The following is a 19,248-nucleotide window of genomic DNA, read 5'->3' on the forward strand; positions in this document are numbered from 1 at the left end:
CCTGGGCCTTTGGGTCATTAACTACACCTGAAACAGAACTCGAGTCTCTCTAGAATAAGCTTTTAGATATGAAAGCAGATCTAATAGATATTTTCATAGGTGATTTCCCACCTCCAATACATACACAAAGTGACCCTGGAAGTATTTTTTTCTTTTTTCTTTTTTTGGTTGAGATGGATTCTTGCTCTGTAGCCCAGGCTGGAGTGCAATGTTGCCATCTCAGCTCACTGCAACCTCAGCCTCCCGAATTCAAGCAATTCTCCTGTCTCAGCCTTCCGAGTAGCTGGGATTACAGATGCATGCCATCACACCCAGCTAATTTTTATATTTTTAGTAGAGATAGAGTTTCATCATGTTGGCCAGGCTGGTCTCAAACTCCTGGCCTCAAGTGATCCACCCACCTCGGCCTCCCAAAGTTCTGGGATTATAGGCGTGAGCCACCACACCTGGCTGACCCTGGAAGTCTTATATATAGCTATGCACAGGAAAGCAGGAGCAAGATCTTCTTTCTAGTAAAAGGTAAGAGGTCAGAATAGGAACATCAAGTCTTCTCTGATCCCCTGAGAAAGCGGGTCATCGTCCCTCCTCTGCCTCCCGTCCATCCCTGAACTCTGTGACCGAGGGCAGGAGTCAAGAATGTGCTGCACATGCTCCTTGGAGCTCAGAGGCTAATGATGATCAGATTCAATAATTATTAGTGATCTGCATATTCTCTATGGCAGATGAAATAACTGTACAGAAGAGCGAATGGAAGGGAGAAAACTGTAAATGCCTTTTTCTTTCAACATTAAGACAGCAACGCTATAAAGCTTGCTGCAATTAATTAGCACTCTTATTAGCACCTTTATCTACTCATCCCCACACAGTGTAAATGCCACAGAGCATCAGGCAGCTCTGAGCCCAGGGCCTGGGCAGAGCTCGGGAGGGAGGGGCCTTCCTGAGTTCCCACGCTAGGGGCTGGGAGGATGTGTGTGTGTTGCCTAGAGATAGCTGCACCTCCACAGACCAGAAGACTGAATCTCCTGGGCACTGAGCCAGTGGGAGTAACCCAGGGAATCTTGTGTGTGCAAAGAAATGCCAACTGCCAAGTAGCCAGGGAGAAAGAGTGACACACACACACACCTCCTAAAGTATCCACACTCCAAGACTCATTGCCCAGGCCGGCTTCCTGATCATGTGACCAACGCAGTATCACCCAGGGTCTGCAGTCAGAGGGGGCCCCATGCTTGGAGTTTGATCCTTTGAAGTCACCTTCTTAAAACTTGATAATTTTATGTTTAAGGCCGGGCACGGTGGCTCACAACTGTAATCCCAGCACTTTGAAAGGCTGAGGCAAGCAGATCACCTGGGGTCAGGAGTTCGAGACCAGCCTGGCCAACATGGCGAAACCCTGTCTCTACTAAAAATACAAAAATTAGCCAGGCATGGTGGCGCGTGCCTGTAATCCCAGCTGCTCAGGAGGCTGAGGCAGGAGAATCGCTTGAGTGCGGGAGGCAGAGGTTTCAGTGAGCTGAGATTGTGCCACTGCACTCCAGCCTGGGCAACAAGAACGAAACTCCGCCTCAAAAAAAAAAAAATTAAAAAAAAAAAAGGCCGGGCGCGGTGGCTTACACCTGTAATCCCAGCACTTTGGGAGGCCGAGGCGGGCGGATCATGAGGTCAGGAGATCGAGACCATCCTGGCTAACATGGTGAAAACCCGTCTCTACTAAAAAATACAAAAAAAAAAAAAAAAAAAAAAAAAAAGCCAGTCGTGGTGGCGGGTGCCTATAGCCCCAGCTATTCGGGAGTCTAAGGCAGGTGAATGGCATGAACCTGGGAGGCGGAGGTTGCAGTGAGCCGAGATCTTGCCACTGCACTCCAGCCTGGGCAACAGATTGAGACTCTGTCTCAAAAAAAAAAAAAACCAAACAAAATAAAAACTATCTATCTATCTATCTATCTATCTATCTTTGAACTCGTGATTAGTAAGTGAAGTCAGATGGGACAATGGAGCATTCTTGGGGGCTTGGGGCCCCTGGGTGGTGGCCCCTCCCTCTGTTTCCACACCTCCTTGGGATGATTCTCAGCTGCTAACTCCACCTCCTCAGCAACTGCTGCTGCCCTGCCATCCCCCTGTGGCAAACTGGGGTGCCAGAGGGTCACTGCGGAGGTGTGTACCCCATGGACCAAATTGTGAAGTGGGGCCCCAAGCATCTGTGGGCATCTGCAGTCACCCCACAGATATCCCCATACTGAAGGAGGGAAACTTACAACAAATATAAACATCATGATGGGTAGAAGAGAAAGATGGTAAGAGGAACAAGCTTTTTTTTTTTTTTCCTTTTTGAGTAAGGATCCCTACATTTTCATTTTATTTATTTTTTATTTTTGTTTGTTTGTTTTGTTTTGTTTTGTTGGTTTTTATTGAGACCAAGTCTCACTCTATTGCCCAGGCTGGAATGCAGTGGCCCAGTCTCAGCTTACTGTAACCTCCGCCTCCCAGGTTCAAGCGATTCTCCTGCCTTAGCCTCCCAGGTAGCTGGGATTTCAGGTGTGTGCCATCATGCCCAGCTAATTTTTTAATTTTTTTTTAGTAGAGTCAGGGTTTCACTATGTTGGCCAGGTTGGTCTCAAACTCCTGACCTCAAGTGATCCTCCCGCGTTGGCCTCCTAAAGTCCTGGGATTACAGGCGTGAGCCACCACACCCGGCCCCATTTTAAACTGGGCTCTACCAACTATGTAGCTGAGCCTGCCCACTGCTTCCAGGGCAGGTTTGGGGGTGCTTCACAGGGCTCCCCCAGCCCTCTGATCAGCTGTGGCTGCTACATTCAATCATTTGACAGACACATTGAACCCTGCTATGTGCAAGGCTCTGGATGAGGTGATATGGGGGGGGGATGGAGGGATGGAAGTCACACACCCCTGAAAAAACCACAACCTCAGGGCTCAATTGCTCCCTCTCTGCAACTGTGCGTGTGTTTTTAAATAATAAATGTAGAGAAAGAGATACTCATGCCAATGTTTCAAGCCTAAGCCCTGGCTGACATTTACTTAGCTGGGGAGGTGAGGAGAGAGTGACGCAGTGGGGGCAACTTGGTAGCAGTTCAGGCCCAGCAGGATCAGCCTGGTCCTTAACTGTAGAGTGGCTCAGTGGTGCTGCCCTGAGGTGGTTAAATATAAAAGAGCTAAATGGGAGCTAGTTAAGTTCCTGGTTCTGCTACTTACTATGTAACTTTTCGAGTTTATTAAAGTCTCAGCTTTTACTTTTCTCTGCCCTTGAATCAAGCAAACAAAAAATGTGGATTAAACAACATAGAATGGGCCAGGTGCGGTGGCTCACGCCTTTCATCCCAATACTTTGGGAGGCCAAGGCAGGCAGATCACCTGAGATCAGGAGCTCGAGACCAGCCTGGCCAACATGGCAAAACCCCTTCTCTACTAAAAATACAAGTTAGCCTTGCCTGAGTGCAGGACAGCTGGGCTCTATCCTCAGCTCTGCCCCCACCACACTGTGTGATGTCCCAAGAGCTTGTGACAAGAGCTAACACTGATTGAGCACTCACTCTTTGCCAGTCGCTACCCTGGGCGCCTTACAAGGGCGAATCCATTTAATCTCTGCATCGTCTCTACCCCCACTTTACAGATTAGCAGCCTGAGGAATAGAGACGTTAATTGGTTTGCCTAAGGGGACAGCTGGGATCCAGAGCCTTGTCCGACCCAAAGGCACATTCTCCTCTGTAAAATGGGCCCAAAGACCTCTGCTCTGATAACTGCACTGGGCTTTGGCCTTTAGCGAAACCAACAAGTGGAAAGTGATTGGAAAGGAGAACGCAGACCACACCACACAGGCAAAGAACCACAGTGTGTGCTGATAATGGAGTTCCGCCTGAGCAGAAAGAGGACGGAAAGTGAGAAATGAAAGACAAACCTCAGCAGAATTCCAGGCATTGGGTTCCTGGCTTGCTCCTCCACCACCAGCTACTGTCACTACCCTAAGTCTAAGAGTCCATCACCTCCCATTCTCACCCCAGGGGAGATGGAACCAGTGGGCACAGCTGGTGGATAAGGGCACTGATGGTGAGTACAGCCCATGAGAAGGCATTCCCCGGGGGATCCACAGCCACATTCCCCAGGCTTCTGAACCAGGATGCCCCAAAAGTTACAGTGTGTGGCTTGTACGCTGACGACAGTGGTGATACAATGACAACGGGCCTGCAGACATCCACGGCTCTCCTTCCTGCCCAGCCCTGGAAGCCAGCCTCAGAGTTGGCTCATTCAGAATGGCTATGCCCTCCTAGAAGAAATACCTTCCTCTCTCTGTCCCTGCATGGGGTAAGAGGATCCAAACCCCTTAACAAAGATAGTTCCTGGGCCTGGCTGCACCCAGCCCTAGCCAAACCCAGAGGCCGCCTGGGACCATTTTTTAATTCTTTTGCAATCAGCACTTTCCTTTCTTCATTTGCTGGTTGAATAATGCAGCCTGTAAGAAAAGGGCCCTTAGCACAATTCTGGTGCTCGTTTACAATGGAAATTGGGAAAACGGCGAAACACATACTGCAAAATGCATTTAAAAGAAGATGATTCAATTGGATTTGGCAGCTCTGATATTCAGGACCAGAAGGAGAAAATCTGTCTATGATTTGAACATGTATAATTAAGATGAAAGCCTTAAGTACTGGGTGCATTTCTTAAGATGTCACCGGCTCTGTTGACTCCAGGCGTTTTGATCAGTGGTGTAGAGCATTTATTTCTGAAATCTGAATAGCTATGAGTGAGGCGCCTTTTTAAAACCAGCACTATGGAGCCAAGCCCTGACATGGCACAGCTCATCAAATGGGGTGAAGGTAGAAGGAGCAAGGAGGGAGAGCAAAGGCTCCTCTGGACCTAGCTCTGATCCTTCCCCAGGGTGTACCCCCAAACCTTGCAGACTGAGGTTCAGGCAAAATTAGATCCATTTGGTGTGTCCTATTTTGGTTCTTCTTCTGCTGCCAATGGAAGTGCCAGCGCCCTGGGAACTGTTCCATCCTGAAAACAGAGAGCTTGCTTTGAATGTTGGAAATGTTTTAAAAAGGCAACTAGTATTGTGGAAAAAGCCATGCAGTGGTTACCAGAAGGAGGAGGCTCAAATCCCATCTCCACCCTGGCTAATTGTGGGATCTTGGGCAGGTTACTTAGCCTCCTCCAGTCTCAGCATCTTCATCTGTAAAATGGTCTAAGTAATAGACTCTCCCTCATAAGACAGAACAATCAGACGAGGTAATCTGTACAAATCCCAGTATCTGACACATAAGCAGTGCCCACTGTACGTGATTTATCATTTTTATTATTCTCTTCAGCCCTCTCTCTCAAGCCACCCAAAATAACTGCATGAGCCCAGCTTGGCTCACTCTCTGGGCCCTCCGAGAGTCTGTGTGGAAAGCAGGATGTCATGAAAAACCTCACTTGCAGTGCGAGATGACTCAGTGAGGGAGTTGCTGGCAGCCCAAAGCCTTCTCCATGGAGAGCTGGAGGCTTCGCAGGAATGACTCACAGGTGGCACAGCGGGACAGAAACCTGAGGCTGATATGAGTCACATGACCATAGCTATCATATGAATTGTTGGCTCATCATCCTAAGCAGGACTGGAATCCCCTGGGACTTCTAGGGTCCCCTCTCTTTTCCCTTTCAGATGGGGAGAGGAAAGAGAAGGATGAGAAACTGGTTTGAGCCCTGGCTGTTCTTCTTAGAGGCCTGGCCTACTCCAGGTAGAATGTGGCCAGACTGTGTTTGACAAAGCCACCCCTTCCCTCCACTCCCTAAGCCGCCCGCACTTTTCTTGGGGAGGGGAGGCAGGGAGGAAGGATGAGGGGAAGTCTAGGGGAGGAAAAGGAAGACTCTTTCATGCAGGAAATAGTTGCAGGTTTCACAACCACACATGCAGGACACACCTGTTGCAAGACTAAGGAGGAACTGATGCTCAGCACTCCCACGATGTCCAGCGGATGGGAGGCTAGCCTGGCTGGTGTGGGTCCCACAGTGCCAGAGCTGATGGCCAACCACCAAGGCTCACCAAGCAAGAAGACCCTGCAACAGGAATCAGAAGTCAAAGAGCACCCAGCCATGGACAAATGGGTGGTACCAGGAGGGTCCCAGAGGTCACAGCCTCCTGGCAGGCTCTAGGGTTCCCAATGACCTCCATCAGATATGGGGGGCATCACCTGGCCTTCAGCAATGGACGGCTCCAAGGCCCCTGAGTGACCACACTCCCTGGGGCTCTGGCCAGTACCTCTCAACAGCCCGCCCTGTAGATGTACCCAGCCCTGATTCCCAAGGCCAGTAGCACTGCAGCATGTGACCCAAAGATTCTAGCCACCTGGTTCCTAGTGAGAAGCCACAGCCCCAATTGGTCTGCTCATGTATGAGGGAAGAACTCCTTGCCAGCAAGAGTTACAGCTGGAAACATCAGGCACAATCTCAGGCCAGTTCTGCACAGGTGGGGAAACTGAGGCTGGCCTCGGCTCAGCAGAGAGCTAAGGCACAGTGAGAATCCAACACTATTGTCATGCCTAGTTCTGGACCAGACCGTCGGGCCATGCTGCCTGCCTGGATGCCAGGGTGTTGGAGTTAATGTAGATGGCTTCAAGTCCTCCAGCTCTACCCTTTGCCAGCTGTGCAGCCTTTGGAAAGTTACTTAGTTTCTCTTTGCTTCTGTTTCATCACCTGTAAATGGGGCCAAAGTGCTCTCCTCAGAGGTGTGCCAAGAATCTGGCCTGGCAGAGCAGGTACTAAGTAAATATTCGCTTTCTTTCTTTTTTCTTTTTTTTTTTTTTTTTTTTCTTTGAGATGGAGTCTCACTCTGTTGTCAGGCTGGAGTGCAGTTGCACAATCTTGGCTCACTGCAACCTCTGCCTCCTGGGTTCAAGTGATTCTCCTGCCTCAGCCTCCTGAGTAGCTGAGATTACAGGCACGTGCCACCACACCCAGCTAATTTTTTTGTATTTTTAGTAGAGACGGGGTTTCACCATGTTAGCCAGGATGGTCTCGATTTCCTGACCTCATGATCCACCTGTCTCAGCCTCCCAAAGTGCTGGAATGGCAGGTGCCACCATGCCCGGCCCGCTTTTTTCTTTCTGAGTTTTTCACTGGTCCCATCTGCTTCCCTCTCCTTCCTCAAAGCTGCTTAAAGCTCAGAAACACCCTTGCCTCTGAGATGGCTCAGCCTTTAGCACCACACATGCTCAGTGATACCCCCATGAGTCTGACGGTGAGGACCTCGACAATTGCATCTGATCTGGAGGCAGAGCCTGGAAATATAGGCAAGGAAATGCTCTGTGAATGTTAAGGAAGGTCCAATAACTTCATCCCCTAAAAGACGTGAGAAGAGGCCCTTGGCTTTGCCACTTGACTGAGACTCACATCTCTGCCCCCTTTTGGCTGGAAATGAGTATGTGGCCAGTCTGGTCCACGAGACCCAAGGAATCTGTTGGAAGTCTACAGAAATGAATTGTCCCGCCTGATTTAAAAGAGCGAGGGAGAGAGTGAGAGAAGGGAGGCAAGGGGGCAGCCCTTGCTGCCCCTGGCTATCTGTGCACAAGGATGGGTGAAGACAGAGGCTTGGGGCTGCTGCTGCCATCTTTTTTTTTTTTTTTTTTTGAGACAGAGTCTCACTCTGTCGCCCAGGCTGGAGTGGCACCATCTCGGCTCACTGCAACCTCCATCTCCCAGGTTCAAGCAATTCTTTGTCTCAGCCTCCCAAATAGCTGGGATTACAGGCACATGTCACCATGTCTGGCTAGTTTTTGTATTTTTAGTAGAGACGGGGTTTCACCATCTTGGCCAGGCTGGTCGCAAACTCTTGACCTCGTGATCCAACTGCCTCAGCCTCCCAAAGTGCTGGGATTACAGGTGTGAGCCACTGCACCTCGCTTACTGCTATCTTTTAATGCAAAGGGAAGACTGAGAAAACTGCAAAGAGGCCGGCCAGAGCCCTGGCATCACCGCACTGCTGAAGCCACCCCAGAGCACTCGCCTCCAGATTCTTGTGTGAGGAAAGAAATGATTTAAGTCCGTTCTAGCTGTATGTTGTATTCAGCTGAGCACACCCCCTTTCCAAGCCCTAACGGGCACAGCTATCAAGTCAAGAGAGGCATAGTGCCAGCGTTGGAAGGTTGCCATGAGAAGGTTCACATGACACCTGTGAACTGTGCAGCAGTGTGCAGCATGCAAAGGACGCCCACAACACGTGGCCACTCTTCTCTTCAGCCAAACCTAAACTTCATGCCTCCAAAACCAACTAGTCCTGTGAGGTAAAAAGGGCTCTTTCCGGAGCCCAGCCCAGGTGCCGAGCCAGCCACCCAGTGGCTGGGATTTAGCAGGAGCCTCACTGACTCAGCAGCAACAGAGCTTCTGCCTCCAGGCTGCGAATGCCACTGCCTGCCCAGAGGCCCAGGGAGACCGAGAGCAAATATATGAGCTCTTCGAATGGCAGCGAAAGTGTCAAGGAAGTGAACCGCAGGGGCCATGAACATCTGACCCCTCCAGAAAGTGCTGGTGTGGAGAAATGCTAGTGGAGCTTCATTTTCAGCCTCTGATTTCATTAATAAGATAATGATCAGCCATTTAACTTTGCATCTGAAGAGTGAAGCAAATTACCTGTGTCTATATTGCTTAATGACGGAGGCACTAACAGGACCTTTGCCGCCTGCTGGAACCGAAACTGACCTATTGCAGGAGGCAATTTTATGCTCTTGGGTTTGCCACTTGACTGAAGCCATCCATCAGGCCGGGAACTCACCACCCTCCCCAACACACACTCCACATGAGCTCAGTGTCCTCTGCTGCACGCCGCCCCTCTCCCTAACGGACACAAGCTTTTTTAACCCAATAATCCTGCTACCATTAGTTATTTCCCGGACATGAACCATTGGGCCCTCATTAGCCAACTCTCAGGTATCCAGGTGTGAATTTTCCACTTTGGCAATGTTTCCCCGGAGAAGTATTCATCTGAGCCAAGCCGTGTCCTGGACTCCGTCTTCTCAACAGCAGGAAATACCAACACCGCCCGTGGTCTTCTGAGCCAAAGATGATGAGAGAAATCAGGACGCAGCCAACCACAGAAGTCTTCCAAAGGCCAGAGAGGCTCTTTTGGATTTTTCATTGTTTCAGGTCCATAGATTTTTTTTTTCATTTCTTTTAATTAAAGTAGAATTTCCATACAGTAAAACTCACGCTTTCTAAAAGGGAATGGTTCTGAGAGTTTTCACAAATGCATACAGTTGTGTGGCCACCAAGACAGGCAAGACGCAGAACAGTTCCGTCACCCCAGAGAGTTTCCTTGCACCTTCTATGGTCAACCTCTCCTCCCACTCCCAGCCCCTGGCCACCACTGATCTGTTTTCTGTCCCTATAGTTTGGCCTCTGCCATCATGTCATATACACTGGGAAGCCCTTTGATTCCAGCGTCTTTCACTTAATCACCTACATTTAAGACGGATCCAGGCACCTTTGTGCATCAGTTGTTGGTTCTGTTTTGGTGCTGAGTAGAAGTTCACTGTAAGGGCCGGGCACGGTGACTCACGCCTGTAATCTCAACACTTTGGGAAGCCAAGGCGGGTGGATCACTTGAGGTCAGGAGTTCGAGACCAGCCTGGCCAACATGGTGAAACCCCCTCTCTACTAAAAATACAAAAAATTAGCTGGGCGTGGTGGTGGGCACCTGTAATCCCAGCTACTCGGGAGGCTGAGGCAGGAGAATCGCTCGAACCTGGGAGGCAGAGGTTGCCGTGAGCCAAGATCACACCATTGCACTCCAGCCTGGGTGACAACAGCGAAACTCTGTCTCAAAAAAAAGAAGTTCACTGCATAGACAAACCACAAGCTATGGATGAGGACCAAGGGTGTTCACTGAGCGCCTACCTACCCTGAGCCAGGTACTTGAACATACATTATTTCAATTAACCTGCAGGAAAAACTGTGAGGTAGGTACTCCTTTATTTTTTAGATGGAGTTTCGCTCTTGTTGCCCAGGCTGGAGTGCAATGGCACGATCTCGGGTCACTGAAACCTCTGCCTCCCAGGTTCAAGTGATCCTCTTGCCTCAGCCTCCTGAGTAGCTGGGATTACAGACATGCACCACCACGCCCAGCTAATTTTTTGTATTTTTAGTAGAGACGGGGTTTCACCATGTTGGTCAGACTGGTCTCGAACTCCCAGCCTCTGGTGATCCGCCCGCCTCAGCCTCCCAAAGTGCTGGGATTACAGGCGTGAGCCACCACACCCGGCCAGTAGGTACTCCTCTATCTCCACTTTGGAGTTAAGAATAGGGCCGTGCAGCTAGAAAAAGAAGGGATGGGCCAGGGACAGCCACGGGCACCACGGAGAGGCCATCCACTCCATCTTTCATTCATTTGCTGGACAAGCATCTCCTGGAGCCCTTTCGCAGGACAGGGCACAGTGCTGGGTGCAATGGGGAAGCACACACAGCCCTGCACAGAGGGGGTTACGGTCGAGGACTGTGCTTCCACCTGCCCTGCAGGGTGAGCCACTGGACTTTCTTGTACCTGATGCTGAAGACGCCACATTTGGTGAGTGTGTGGTCCACATAAGGTGATCCTCCTGGTATGTGTAGGGAGAGAAAAGACTCAGCCTTCTGTAGGACCCTGGGGAACCGGCAACAGGAAGCGCAAGAAAGGCGATCGGAGACGTGTTTTCTCAGCACATTTGTGCTCTCGAAACAATGAAATTCCAGGTTTCACTAGACAGACATGCCAGCCACTGCCTGCGAGTAAATATAGCGGTCCCTGAGGCTTGCTGCCCTCCAACACCAAGTCTCTGTCATTTGGACTTGGGCCACAAAACCAGAAAGAGGATGGTGGGGGGAGTAGCAGGGGTAGGGAGAAGGAAGTGGTCTAGGCATCACTGCCTGGCTTTTACCATCCAACAATTTGCTGGATGTACAGATTTTCACGGGGAAGAGGCAGCAGTGGCTGTTGTCCCACAGCTCTGCCTAGGGGTGTGGCTCCAGCGTTCTTGGCCTAGATCATAAGAGGGAATCCCTAAATAGAGGCTTTCAGGGTGGGGATGGAGGAGCCTCTGGTTCATTTCCTCCTGAGAGGCCCCCGGTAGAGCAGTCCACTGGGCTTCTGAAGGCTTCTTGGGAAAGTGCACAATTCATTTTTGCTCTCAGCTCCTAGCCAAGCGCCTGGTTTAATAAGCAGCTTTTGAGCAATAATGAATGACCGAAAGGAGGAAGGGAAAGAGAAAGAAAAGGAGAGAGGGGGAGAGGGAGGGAGAGAAAGAGAAACCTCTAGAGGCAATCCATTCTGAGTTTCTTAGTAAACAGAGAAAAATCTTAAGCTCACCAGCTGGTGAAGAGCAGGAATTTGGGGTTCCAGTGCCGAACCCTCATTCTCTCACCTCTTAGCTGCACAAGTTCCTTTACTTTTCCTAGACTCGGTTTCCTTGTCTATACAACAAGGATATGGATACTTCTCTCTCAGAGTCTGGGGGAGGATTACATGAGATCATTTTAGACCTCAGCCTAATGCCCGGCACGGAATAACCACCAGTCAAAAGTAGCTATTGCTGCTGCTCTTCTGACTTTAGCAAAAGAGCCCTCCTGGTTTTGGCCTGAAAGCAGGGCAGGCCATGCCATGGCCGGGACCCCCTGGTGAGAATGGACCCTCTTGGAGACTCTGATTTCATTCCTGCCCAAGCTGCAGGACAGCTGTCCCTGCCAGCAGCTCCATGTGCATCTGGAACTCTCTGAGCACCAGGCTTTTTGTGTCTGGATTAATTGCTGTCTCCACCCCCGCATCTCTGCCCACCTGCCAGTGGGAGGCTGAGGTGACTGGGGACCTGCAGGTTTTGGTGGAGCCCCTGGCCCCCCAGGCCTGAGCTTGAGGAGAGATGGAGGAGGACTTTATTAAGATGGATGTCAGAGCTCCGGTCGGCCCTCATCCTGCAGCTTACGCTAAATTATTAAACGTCGGCAAGGACGCCAGGAGCTTTGCCATTTGTTAACAGATGGCTCTCAACTGAATCTCTGTGCATCATCTTGATGTGATATGAACAGGGGATTGAGCACAGCCCGGGGATGCAGCACTGGAGGAGGAAAAGGCACTGCGGACCCCCGTGGAGACTGCCCACCTTGTCCCTGCAAGCTCCTCTCGGGTTCACTCACCTGTGTCAGTTTTGCTTCTTGTCCCCCTGCTGAGGGGCTCTCTGAGTCCAGCGGGGCACCAGACCTGCCCAGAGCAGCAACTGTAATAATTAATGTTGCATGAGGGTCTACTTGGTGCTCAGCATTTCCCTCGCATTTCTTATTTAATCTCCACAGTGAGCCTGCAAGGGAGGTGTCATTCACATCCTTTTATAAATGAGCACGTGGGACCTAGAGTGGCTTATTGCCCAGTGTTGCACACTTACTAAATGACAGAGCCAGGGCCAAGATCCACGTCCCTCTGACGTCTCCAGCCCAACCTCTCCACCGTGCTGCCCCCGGGCCCCTGTCCACCGACCCTGAAACCCTCCCCAGCTCCCCTTGGCCTGAGAGTGCACAGGGAGAATCACCACTGGCGACTTCCTATGCTCACATCCTCCCTGGAGGCCCAAAAAGGAAGGAACAGGGAAGAAAATGCTGGAACGAGCTCAGCCCTCCTCTCTGGACATCCCCCGCTTCACGTGGGTAGGACCCAGAGGATAACAACGGGCTGCTTGCCAGGATTCGTTTGCTGTGGTGAGGCAGCTGTCACGGTCCCTGCCCTCTGCCCTGTCCCCGGGTCTCCCGAAGAGGTGTCCAGCCTGCCGTCATTATTATTTATTGTAATTGCTGCATTTTATTGAGCACTGACTCTCTGGTGGGCAGTAGGTATAATGTGATCACATTTAAATCATTGTTAAAAGCTTTGTCATAAGGACAGTCAGTCAGTGAGAAAATCTGATCACAGCAATTTGGAGGCCCCTAAGACTCGGAACCAGGAGGGGATCCTTGATTTTATACTTTGCAACTGAATGGAACTGTCTCAGGTTAGAAACTGCAAGTAGCAGGTGGCTGATTTTCAGATCTTCCAAGAGCCTCACGTGCCCATTTTAATGGAGGGACAGCTCGAGTCCAGTTTCCCCAGCCTGAGGAGGCTCTGTAGACAAGACGCGTGTCACACACGCCCATCTACTCACATCGAGTCTCTCCTGAGTTTACTGCAGCCACAAAGCCCTCGAAGGCTCCACACACTGACCCTGACCCTCCCTGAGACCCAAGGCCTTGGCAGATAAGGAGAAGGCCAGCAGGTTTCTGCAAGAAGATGCCTCTGCCCTCCCTACCTGTCTCCTCGGAGCCCCATCTCCACCTCTCTCAGGTACAGTCATTTCTCTGAAGAAACTTCTGGCTCTGGGGAAGTGGCTGAAAGCCTCCCTGGTCAGCAATTCTCACTCCTTCTCTGGCTTCCCACTCTCTCCTCTTCCATCCTGATCTTCTCATTGGAAACTCACATCCCACCTGGGCAAAATGAACCCTAACCAGGCCTTTACCCTTGCAAGGAGGTGAGGCTTCCCAGAGCCACCTCCCCTCCCCTTCTCCCACCTGACCATGGGTGCCCTCACGTCCCTTCCAACCACCAAAGGGCGAAAATATCCTTAAAGCAGTTGCTTATTAACAGCATCTGGTGGCATTCACAGCCCAGGATGTGGCAAAATATAGATCAGAGTTGGGAAAGCAGGGAATCACACTGCCATTTGTCCTATTCCAAATGTCATTTTGCGTTCCATCGTAGCATATTACCGAGATGATTAGTGGCATCAAATGACTTCTGAAAAATGATTATGTGCCATTAAAACCATTAGTCTGTCCGAAACCAGCACAAACAAATGGCAATGGGAGGATGAGTCATTAGCTGGGGAGGCTGGATGACGAGTAGAGAGCTGCCCTGTGCTGGGCAATTAGTGAGGCCAACAGGTTGGAGCAGCCAGGGGGGTTGGTGGAGCCCAGAGTTCTGCCCGGGCTGGGGAAGCCCTGGGGCCCCGCGAGAGCAAAGGGTCTGTGGGGTTCACACTTCTCCCAGGGAGCATGGATTTGGGTTTGCTTGGAGGGCCCTGCCCTCCCCACAGGCTGATGGCAAAGATGTCACAGCCTTCCCCAGTGGAAGAACAAGAAAATGAGGCTGGTGCACCTGCAGGTTACTGGAAACAAGATGTGGGGAGAAACAGGCAGGGCCGGGACATCACTGCAGGGGTGTAGGATGAGCAGGCAGAACGCCACTGCAGAGGCCCCTGGGGGGAGTTTTTTAATTGACTCCAGCAAAAAACGATGACAACAACAACAAAAATTGGCTTGGGAATCACAATGTAATTTACGACAACAAGAACACTTAGAGAAGCTATAATTTCAGAGATTAAAAAACATTTTTTGAACATATACTAACAAAATAGCTTTGATGTGACAGCAAAAGAAAAAAAAAAGTAAAAGGGTTGTCATTTTCTTTTTTTTTTAAGGCAGGGTCTCACCCTGTCGCCCAGGCTGGAGTGCCATGGCATGATCACAGCTCACTGCTACCTTGAAGTCCTGGGGCTCAAATGACCCTCCCACCTCAGCCTCAAGAGTAGCTAGGACCACAGGCACACGCCACCGCACCTGGCTAATTTTTGTTTTTTTGGAAGAGACAGGGTCTCACTATGTTGGCCAGGCTGGTCTTGAACTCCTGGACTCAAGCAATCCTCCCACCTCTGCCTCCCAAAGTGCTGGGATTACAGGCATGAGGCACCACGCCCAGCCTGAGTTGTTGTTTTCGAGTTCGTAAAACCAGCTGAGCTCTGACACCAACCCTTGGGGTACCCATGGTGTTCCATGTTGAATTCCACTTGTTGGGGCAAATATTTGGTTTTTAGGAGATGGAAGGAGGGATGTCCCCGTGTCAGCCCTCCTTGTCCTCCTCCTCCATCTTCACTTGTGTCTAGGCCAACTCGGTGGGGCCACATCCCTGCAGGGGCCACCTCAAAGCTTCCTGGGCACATTCTACTGCTGGTCAGGTTCTAGAAGTAGTAAGCACCACCCCACTTTATCTCTTCTTCCCTGCTCCCCTCCTTTCTTTCCTTCCATACATTCAACGATGTGTGTGGACAGCCTGCTCTCCGGCTTGCCGGGTGTGCAAGCTCAGCCCAGCACTGGCCAGCTGTGCCCTCCAGGAGGGCATCATTCAATCAGAGAGCCAATAACAAGCACAGTGGGCTTCATTACCATGCACCAGGCACTGCTGTCATTCACCCTCACCTGTGAGGCAGGTAGGATTCTCAGCTGCATTTCACCGATGGGTAAACAAGCCTGGAGCTGCTCAGTGCTGATGCTGCAGACCCCTGAGCGACAGGAACCCGGGCTGGGACCTGCCTGGTTCCCCGCAGTCCTTGCATAATCCTGATCTCCCTTCCCCAAGGCACCAGAGAGAGAGAAGCAGTGATCTATCAGAAGTCCTTCCGAGACTTGCGCGTTGCGTTGCAGTGCCGGGCCAGGGAACCCTGCAAACTCTGATAACTACCTCTTCATGGCTGTCGAGGGGTGCCAGCATGACCCCACCTTACAGGGATTCCAAGCGCTCTCTGTTGTTCCTGGTGGAGAGATCCCGGGAGCCCTGGTAAGGGACAGGCTAGGGTGTTGCAGTATGGTTTTGTATCCTCGTTTGGAGAGTCTTTAGCGATCACTGAGGCCCTAGGCTCAGCCGTGCAGACTCCAAGCCAGTGGTCCTCAGCCCAAAGAGTGAGAATGTTCTGGGGAACCTTTTTAACAGTAGCAATGCCGGGACCCCAGCCCCGTCAGGTTGAAGAACCACTAGTCTGACCACCCCTGCCTGTTACAGATAAGGAAATAGAGGCTTGCGGAGGGGCAGCAACCAGCCTGGGGGCAAACAGCTGCTCAGAGCTAAAGCAGATCAAGAACCCGATGCCTCCGAAAAGCAGCTTCCCATCCTCCTGCCTTCCCTCTCTCTCGCTCCCCCCACCTGCCACTCCAAGGTAGCAGAGCTGCAGCAGCTTGACCTGGAGACTGTCAGCCCTGATTGACACCTGTCACAACCCTGGCTGCTCTGAGAGCCTCTGAGGCCCAGCCCCATGACAGCCTTCACCTCTGATTGTTGCTGCCTTTCCATCTCCAGAGCCAGAAGAGGCCACCATCTCAAAACGGTGGCGGAACTCAGGAGCCCATCATCTTGCTCTCCCCTTGGGCCTCACTGGGAATGACGGGCTCATTCCAGAGCAGCTCACACACGCTGTTCTTCATCTTTATCGAATTTGGCTTTGCAGTTCTTGCTGCTTTGAGGGGAGGGATGGCTGTGACAGCAGCTTGGAAGTGCTGGGCTGAAATCATTTTCCACCCCCGCCCCGACCTCGTTCTATTAGAAAAACATGAAATCTCTTCCTTCCCTTTGTTTCCTTCTTGCTAAGACAGACAGCAAAGTGATGTTGGATGATGGTTGTTAGCGTCCCAGCCACACAGGTAATGAATGCTTATGAAGTTAGTTTGCTGAAGTACATGTCCAGCTGCTACGAAAGATCCAACGTAGCCGTGTGTGACCCTGGCTTCCAGACCTGGCTGCCTTTACCTACTCCTTTTTGACTCAAAAAATTAGTAAGACACGTAACAGCCTGGAAGTTCTTCAAGGTGTCTAACTTCAGTCTCTCCTACTGCAGTTCAGTCTTTTTGAGTCAAACCAATACACATTCTCCCTGCAAAGGCTGATGATGCACAAGAATATTACCAGCCATCTCTTTTCCAGCAATAATTAGTCACAAGCAGCCCCCTACTTGGTTTGGGACACTGATTTCAAGGCCTGCCATCTGGGAAATGCTGAGACAGCATCTGGGGTGCCCAGCAGCTCAAAGCACTCTGTAAACATGTTGACATTTTCTCCTTGTCTATGAAACTTTCCTCAAGAACAGCCCAAGGACATGCATGGACAAAGCTGGAACAATCAGATTCCGCAACCTCCATAGACTGCCACGGCTCTCAAATGCTAGGGCACATCATCATCACCACTGACTGACTCAGTGGCTGTTACGAACTGAATGTGTGTGTCCCCCCCAGATTCATATGTTGAAACCCTGGCCCCCAACGTGCTGGTATTTGGAGGTGGAGTTTTTGGGGGGATAATTAAAGTCATGAAAGCCGGGCCCTCATAACGAGATCAGTGCTCTCATAAACCAGAGAACCTGCTCTCCCTCTTTCTCTCCCTGTCTCCTTCTTTCTCTCTCTCCGTCTCCCTTTCTCCTTTTCCCTCTCTCTCCTTCTCCCTCTCCCTCTCTCCTCTTTCTCCCTCTCCCTCTTTTTCCCTCTCCGTCTTTATCTCCTCTCTTTCTCCCTCTCCCTCTTTTTCCCTCTCCATCTTTCTCTCTCTCCCTTTTTTTTTTTTTTGGAAGGGAAGGAGTCTCACTCTGTCACCCAGGCTGGAGTGCACTAGCACGATCTCGGCTCACTGAAGGCTCCGCCTCCCGGGTTCAAGCGATTCTCCTGCCCCAGCCTCCTGAGAAGCTGGGATTACAGATTACAGGCATGCACCACCACGCCCAGCGTGTGTGTGTGTGTGTGTGTGTTCTTTTTTGTAGAGATGGGGTGGGTTTCACCATGTTGCCCAGGCTGGTCTCGAACTCCTGAGCTCAGGCAATCTGTCTGCCTCAGCCTCCCAAAGCGCTGGGATTACAGCCATGAGTCACCACACCCGGCCTCTCCCCCTCTCTTTTTCTCTTCTTCTCTCTCTCTCCCTCTCTCCCTTCTCTTTCCCCTTGTCTCTCCCCTTCTCTCTCTCTCTCTCCCTTTCTCTTTCCCCTTCTGTCTCTCTTCCTTTCTCTCTCTCTCTCCCTCCCCACCCCACCCCACCATGTGAGGACATATTGAGAAGGCAGCCCTCTACACGCTTGGAAGAGAGCATCCCCAGCCCGCAACCATGCTGGCTCCCTGATCTCAGGCTTTCAGCCTCCAGAACAATGAGAAAATCAATGCTTGTTGTTTAAACCCCAGTCTATGGTCTGTAGTTACAGTAGCCCTAGCTGACCGAGACAGCAGGTCTGGGGTGAGGCCTGGGGATCTGCAGTTGCTGGAAAGACCCCAGGAGACACTGATGCTGAAGCGATTGGCCCGTGGACTGACCACACTGTGAAACGCGGATCCAGACTCTCCAAATAGGGACCCTCATCTTGAGTTGGCTGCTGTGTGCCTGAGACATTAGGCCGAGGGGAGGAGCCTTCCAGATGGAGTCTGAAGAGCATGCAGACTTTGGAGTGTGACAGACCTGGGCCGAATGCTGCCCTGTGACTTCCCAGCAGTCACTCACCATGCTGCCTTTCCCATCTGTTACAGGGGCATGAAGACACCTCCCTCTGAGGCTGGCACCAGATGGGATACTGCATGGGCACAGTGCCTCGTGTGGTGACGACACTGTTTCAGGGTAGGTTTGCTTGTCTGTTGTTTTGGGGGTGAGAGGAGGGAGACAGGAGAAGGTGGTCTTCAGGAGCTTGGGGCCATATTGCCTAGGTGCTTCTATTGCCCACTTCCTGATCCTGGAAGCCCTACAGTCCCCACACATCATCCCTTACATCAGTTCTTCAGTGGAACCATCCAGAGGCACAGGCACCTGCCCCTTCTGCAGAGTCTCCCCTGACCACCCAGCAACTGGGAGACAGGCACAAAGCATGGGGAAGGGGGTGTGAACTGCAACTGGGCACAACCCAGGGGAGAGACCCTGTTCACCAAGGGGTTCACCTACCTCCAGCCCCCATACAGAGGGGAAAAGCAAAGAAAGGCATCCTCGGCCAGCTGAGCATTCAGAAAGACTGGGCAAGATATCTGTCCTGTGGGTAAGAGAAGGAGGTGCTAAGACCTCTAGGATGCCTCCTGGAGGGTGAGCTCAGTGCAGACCACACGACAGCCTGGGCTCTATGAAGACAGGGCCTTAGACCAAGGCTTTGGTACATGTGGTGTATTGGTTACCTGTCGCTATGGAATATGGTTTGGATGTTTTGTCCCCTCCAAGTCTCATGTTAAAATGTAATCCCCATGTTGGAAGCGGGTCCTCGTGGTGGTATTTAGGTCATGGGAGTGGGTCCCTCATGAATGGCCTGGTGCCCTCCCTATGGCAATGAGTGAGTTCTTGCTCTGCTGATTCACTGGAGAGCTGGCTGTTTAAAGGAACCTGGCTCCCTCTCCTCTCTCTTTGTTCCTGTTCTTGCCATGTAACATGCTGGCTCCACTGTCACCTTCTGCTGTGATTGTAAGCTTCTTGAGGCCACACCAGAAGCCAAGCAGATATTGGCA

General features: G+C 51.2%; 1 long non-coding RNA gene across 1 annotated transcript in view; it reads right to left on the reverse strand.

The window, feature by feature from the left end:
* LOC129051116 (uncharacterized) overlaps window positions 1-19,248 on the reverse strand; it is an 80,044-nt gene that overhangs the window by 4,194 nt on the left and 56,602 nt on the right. Inside the window, exons 4-5 of the long non-coding RNA XR_008515176.2 lie at window positions 5,910-6,045; window positions 4,903-5,007 (exon numbers count right to left, since the gene is read on the reverse strand). This is a non-coding gene — a long non-coding RNA (uncharacterized LOC129051116). The remainder of the gene's footprint in view (window positions 1-4,902; window positions 5,008-5,909; window positions 6,046-19,248) is intronic.

This window comes from Pongo abelii, chromosome 19 (genome assembly GCF_028885655.2).
Source record: "Pongo abelii isolate AG06213 chromosome 19, NHGRI_mPonAbe1-v2.0_pri, whole genome shotgun sequence".
Lineage (NCBI taxonomy): Eukaryota > Metazoa > Chordata > Mammalia > Primates > Hominidae > Pongo > Pongo abelii.